The sequence below is a fragment of the Triticum dicoccoides genome, chromosome 7A, assembly GCF_002162155.2.
Source record: "Triticum dicoccoides isolate Atlit2015 ecotype Zavitan chromosome 7A, WEW_v2.0, whole genome shotgun sequence".
Lineage (NCBI taxonomy): Eukaryota > Viridiplantae > Streptophyta > Magnoliopsida > Poales > Poaceae > Triticum > Triticum dicoccoides.
Genome location: NC_041392.1, coordinates 343314897 through 343321275, shown reverse-complemented (window position 1 = coordinate 343321275; position 6379 = coordinate 343314897).

Sequence of the window (6379 nt, the reverse complement as noted above, 5' to 3'; positions counted from 1 at the left end):
CCAGGCACGCCCTCCACCCTCGTGGGCCCCCAGTTGCTCCACCGATGTAGTCCTTCCTCCTATATATACCTACGTACCCCCAAACGATCAAATACGGAGCCAAAACCCTAATTCCACAGCCATAACTTTCCTTATGCACAAGATCCCATCTTGGGGCCTATTCCGGAGCTACGCCAGAGGGGGCATCGATCACGGAGGGCTTCTACATCAACACCATAGCCTCTCCGATGAAGTGTGAGTAGTTTACCTCAGACCTTCGGGTCCATAGTTATTAGCTAGATGGCTTCTTTTCTCTTTTTGGATCTCAATACAATGTTCTCCCCCTCTCTTGTGGAGATCTATTCGATGTAATATTCTTTTGCGGTGTGTTTGTCGAGACCGATGAATTGCGGGTTTATCATCAAGTTTATCTATGAACAATATTTGAATCTTCTCTGAATTCTTTTATATATGATTGGTTATCTTTGCAAGTATCTTAGAATTATCAGTTTGGTTTGGCCTACTAGATTCATCTTTCTTGCAATGGGAGAAGTGCTTAGCTTTGGGTTCAATTTTGCGGTGTCCTTTCCCAGTGACAGTAGGGGCAGCCAGGCAGTATTGTATTGTTACCATCGAGGATAACAAGATGGGGTTTTTATCATATTGCATGAATTTATCCCTCTACATCATGTCATCTTGCTTAAGGCGTTACTCTGTTCTTATGAACTTAATACTCTAGATGCATGCTGGATAGCGGTCGATGTGTGGAGTAATAGTAGTAGATGCAGGCAGGAGTCGGTCTACTTGTCTCGGACGTGATGCCTATATACATGATCATACCTAGATATTCTCATAACTATGCTCAACTCTGTCAATTGCTCAACAGTAATTTGTTCGCCCACCGTAAAATACTTATGCTCTCGAGAGAAGCCACTAGTGAAACCTATGGCCCCTGGGTCTATCTTCATCATATTAATCTCCAACACTTAGTTATTTCCTTTGCTTTTATTATACATTGCATCTTTATCATAAAAATACCAAAAATATTATCTTATCATATCTATCAGATCTCACTCTCGTAAGTGACCGTGTAGGGATTGACAACCCCTTATCGCGTTGCTTGCGAGGATTTATTTGTTTTGTGTAGGTGCGAGGGACTCGCCCGTAGCCTCCTACTGGATTGATACCTTGGTTCACAAAAACTGAGGGAAATACTTACGCTACTTTGCTACATCACCCTTTCCTCTTCAAGGGAAAACCAACCTAGTGCTCAGGAGGTAGCAAGAAGGATTTCTGGCGCCGTTGCCGGGGAGGTCTACGCAAAAGTCAACATACCAAGTACCTATCACAAACCCTTATCTCCCGCATTACATTATTTTCCATTTGCCTCTCGTTTTCCTCTCCCCCACTTCACCCTTGCCGTTTTATTCGCCCTCTCTCTCTCTCTCTCTCTATCCTCCCTCTCTTTTCTATTTGCCTCTTTTTGCCCATTCCCCGTTTGCTTGTCGCTATGGCGAGTCCTCTATCTTATCCGTTGTCTCCCGAGAATGAAGTTCTAAATTTTAAGCAAAGGGAGGGAGAAAATCTAAAAGACGCTTGGTATATAATTTGCAATTCTCAAAACAGATCTACCAGGAAGCAATCTACTTACATTCTTCTTCGCAATTTTTATGTAGGCGCTATTCCTTGGCATAGATATATCCTTGATACCATTACCGGAGGGAACTTCTTGGGTATCCATACTTTTGATTCTTATAATGCTATGATAGATTTGTTTGGCTCACCACCTCTTTTGGTTAATGGAACTATGTTAACTTTGGAGCATGTAATGCAAAAACTTGAAATTATTGAAAATAAAGTTGCTACTGTTGAGTTAATTGAAAATTTTGATAAAATGATCCACAACCAAATTACCCAATATGGATCTAAAGTAGGAGTAACTTTGAAAAATATTAAAGAGAAGGAACCTATAGTTAATGAAAGAATAAATCATGATTCCACTAGAATCGATAAACTTGAGGGTATCATTACCAACTTAGGAACCGCTTTTTCTTCCGTAAAGAATACTCCAAGTACTCCAACATAAATTGCCAAGCTTATGTATGTTCCTAAAAATAAAGGTGAATCCTCTAGCAAAGAAACTGCGGATCCCAAATCTATAAGTATTTCTCCTAATCTTTTTGCTATCATTAAGGAACCATTTGCTACTAATGATTTTTTCGATATTGTGCCTAGAAGTTTGATTATTGATAAAAGGAAAGAAACTCCTAAAGGTGATAGATGTCTCATTAAATAATTACCTACTAAAGATGGCAATACCTAGATCTATCCTTGCTTTTATGCCTAGCTAGGGGCGTTAAACGATAGCGCTTGTTGGGAGGCAACCCAATTTTATTTTTATTCCTTGCTTTTTGCTCCTGTTTAGTAATAAATAATTTATCTAGCCTCTGTTTTGGTTGTGTTTTTTGTGTTTAATTAGTGATTGTGCCAAGTAGAACCGTTGGGAAGACTTGGGGAAAGTCTTGTAAATCTTGCTGTAAAAAACAGAAACTTTAGCGCCCACAAGAACTGCTGCCATTTTTCTTTGGAAAGTACTATTTAGTTAATTATTTTTGCAGATGATTAATATATAAATTACTCACGTCCAGAAATTTATTTTATAATTTTTGGGGTTCCAGATCTTGCGCTAGCTAAAGATTACTACAGACTGTTCTGTTTTTTGACAGATTTTGTTTTTCGTGTGTTGTTTGCTTATTTTGATGAATCTATGGCTAGTAAAATAGTTTATAAACCATAGAGAAGTTGGAATACAGTAGATTCAACACCAATAAATAAAGAATGAGTTCATTATAGTACCTTGAAGTGGTGTTTTGTTTTCTTTCGCTAACGGAGCTCACGAGATTTTCTACTTTAAGTTTTGTGTTGTGAAGTTTTCAAGTTTTGGGTAAGGATCTGATGGATTATGGAACAAGGAGTAGCAAGATCCTAAGCTTGGGGATGCCCTTGGCACCCCCAATATAATCTAAGACCAAAAATCCAAAGCTTGGGGATGCCCCGAAAGGCATCCCCTCTTTCGTCTACTTCTATCGGTAACTTTACTTGGAGCTATATTGATATTCACCACATGATATGTGTTTTGCTTGGAGCGTCTTGTATGATTTGAGTCTTTGATTATTAGTTTACCACAATCATCTTTGCTTGACACACCTTTTGAGAGAGACTCACATGATTCAGAAATTATTAGAATACTCTATGTGCTTCACTTATATCTTTTGAGTTATATAGTTTTTCTCTAGTACTTCACTTATATCTTTTAGAGCACGGTGGTGGATTTGTTTTATAGAAACTATTGTTCTCTCATGCTTCACTTAGATTATTTTGAGAGTCCTACAAAACAGCATGGTAATTTGTTTTATTTATGTTAGGCATTCAAGATTAATAATAAAATTCTCTTATGAGTGTGTTGAATACTATGAGAAGTTTGATACTTGATAATTGTTTTGAGATATGGAGATGGTGATATTAGAGTCATGCTAGTTGAGTAGTTGTGAATTTGAGAAATACTTGTGATAAAGTTTGTGATTCCCGTAGCATGCACGTATGGTGAACCGTTATGTGATGAAGTCGGAGCATGATTTATTTATTGATTGTCTTCCTTATGACTGGCGGTCGGGGACGAGCGATGGTCTTTTCCTACCAATATATCCCCCTAGGAGCATGCGCGTAATACTTTGCTTTGATAACTTGTAGATTTTTGCAATAAGTATATGAGTTCTTTTTGACTAATGTTGAGTCCATGGATCATACGCACTCTCACCCTTCCACCATTGCTAGCCTCTCTAATACCGCGCACCTTTCTCCGGTATCATACACCCACCGTATACCTTCCCCAAAACACCCACCATACCTACCTATCATGGCATTTCCATAGCCATTTCGAGATATATTGCCATGCAACTTTCCAACGTTCCATTTACTATGACACGCTCCATCATTGTCATATTGCTTTGCATGATCATGTAGTTGACATTGTATTTGTGGCAAAGCCACCGTTCATAATTCTTTCATACACATTACTCTTGATTCATTGCATATCACGGTACACCGCCGGAGGCATTCACATAGAGTCATATTTTGTTCTAAGTATTGAGTTGTAATTGTTGAGTTGTAAGTAAATAAAAGTGTGATGATCATCATTTTTAGAGCATTGTCCCAAGTGAGGAAAGGATGATGGAGACTATGATTCCCCCACAAGTCGGGATGAGACTTTGGACGAATAATAAAATAAAATAAAAAGAGGCCAAAGAAGCCCAAATAAAAAAAGAGGCCACAAAAAAAGGCCCAAATAAAAAAGAGAGAAAAAGAGAGAAGGGACAATGCTAGTATCCTTTTACCACACTTGTGCTTCAAAGTAGCACCATGATCTTCATAATAGACAGTCTCCTATGTTATCACTTTCATATACTAGTGGGAATTATTCATTATAGAACTTGGCTTGTATATTCCAATGATGGGCTTCCTCAAATTGCCCAAGGTCTTCGTGAGCAAGCGAGTTGGATGCACACCCACTTAGTTCCTTTTGTTGAGCTTTCATATAGTTATAGCTCTAGTGCATCCGTTGCATGGCAATCCCTAATCACTCACATTGATATCTATTGATGGGCATCTCCATAGCCCGTTGATACGCCTAGTTTGATGTGAGACTATCTTCCGTTTTCGTCTCCTCCAGAACCACCATTCTATTCCACCTAAAGTGCTATGTCCATGGCTCACGCTCATGTATTGCATGAAGATTGAAAAAGTTTGAGAACACCAAAAGTATGAAACAATTGCTTGGCTTGTCATCGGGGTTGTGCATGATTTAAATACTTTCTGTGGTGAAGATAGAGCATAGCTAGACTATATGATTTTGTAGGGATAACTTTCTTTGGCCATGTTATTTTGAAGAGACATAATTGCTTAGTTAGTATGCTTGAAGTATTATTATTTCTATGTCAATATTGAACTTTTGTCTTGAATCTTTCGGATCTGAATATTCATGCCACAATTAAGAAGAATTACATTGAAAATATGCCAAGTAGCATTCCACATCAAAAATTAGGTTTGTATCATTTACCTACTCGAGGACGAGCAGGAATTAAGATTGGGGATGCTTGACACGTCTCCAATGTATCTATAATTTTTGATTGTTCCATGCTATATTATATTCTTTTTTGGACATTATTGGGCTTTATTATACACTTCTATATTATTTTTGGGACTAACCTACTAACCGGAGGCCCAACAAAGAATTGTTGTTTTTTACCTTTTTAGGGTTTCGAAGAAAAGGAATATCAAACGGAATCCAGACGGAATGAAACCTTCGGGAACGTGATTTTTGGAACGAACAAGATCTAGGAGACTTGGACCCTACGTCAAGCAACCAACAGGGAAGCCACGAGGTAGGGGGCGGGCCTAGCCCCCCCCCCCCAGGCGCGCCCTCCACCCTCGTGGGCCCCCTGTTGCTCCACCGACGTACTCCTTCCTCCTATATGTACCTACGTACCCCCAAACAATCAAATACGGAGCCAAAACCCTAATTCCAGCGCCGTAACTTTCTGTATCCACGAGATCCCATCTTGGGGCCTGTTCCGGAGCTCCGCCGCAGGGGGCATCAATCATGGAGGGCTTCTACATCAACACCATAGCCTCTCTGACGAAGCGTGAGTAGTTTACCTCAGACCTTCGGGTCAATAGTTATTAGCTAGATGGCTTCTTCTCTCTTTTTGGATCTCAATACAATGATCTCCCACTCTCTTGTGGAGATCTATTCGATGTAATCTTCTTTTGCGGTGTGTTTGTTGAGACCGATGAGTTGTGGGTTTATGATCAAGTTTATCTATGAACAATATTTGAATCTTCTCTGGATTCCTTTATGTATGATTGGTTATCTTTGCAAGTCTCTTCGAATTATCAGTTTGGTTTGGCCTACTAGATTGATCATTCTTGCAATGGGAGAAGTGCTCAGCTTTGGGTACAATCTTGTGGTGTCCTTTCCCAGTGACAGTAGGGGCAGCAAGGCAGATATTGTATTGTTGCCATCGAGGATAACAAGATGGGGTTTTTATCATATTGCATGAATTTATCCCTCTACATCATGCCATCTTGCTTAAGGCGTTACTCTGTTCTTATGAACTTAATACTCTAGATGCATGCTGGATAGCAGTCGATGTGTGGAGTAATAGTAGTAGATGCGGGTAGGAGTCGGTCTACTTGTCTCGGACGTGATGCCTATATACATGATCATACCTAGATATTCTCATAACTATTCTCAATTCTGTCAATTGCTCAACAATAATTTGTTCGCCCACCGTAAAATACTTATGCTCTCGAGAGAAGCCACTAGTGAAACCTATGGCCC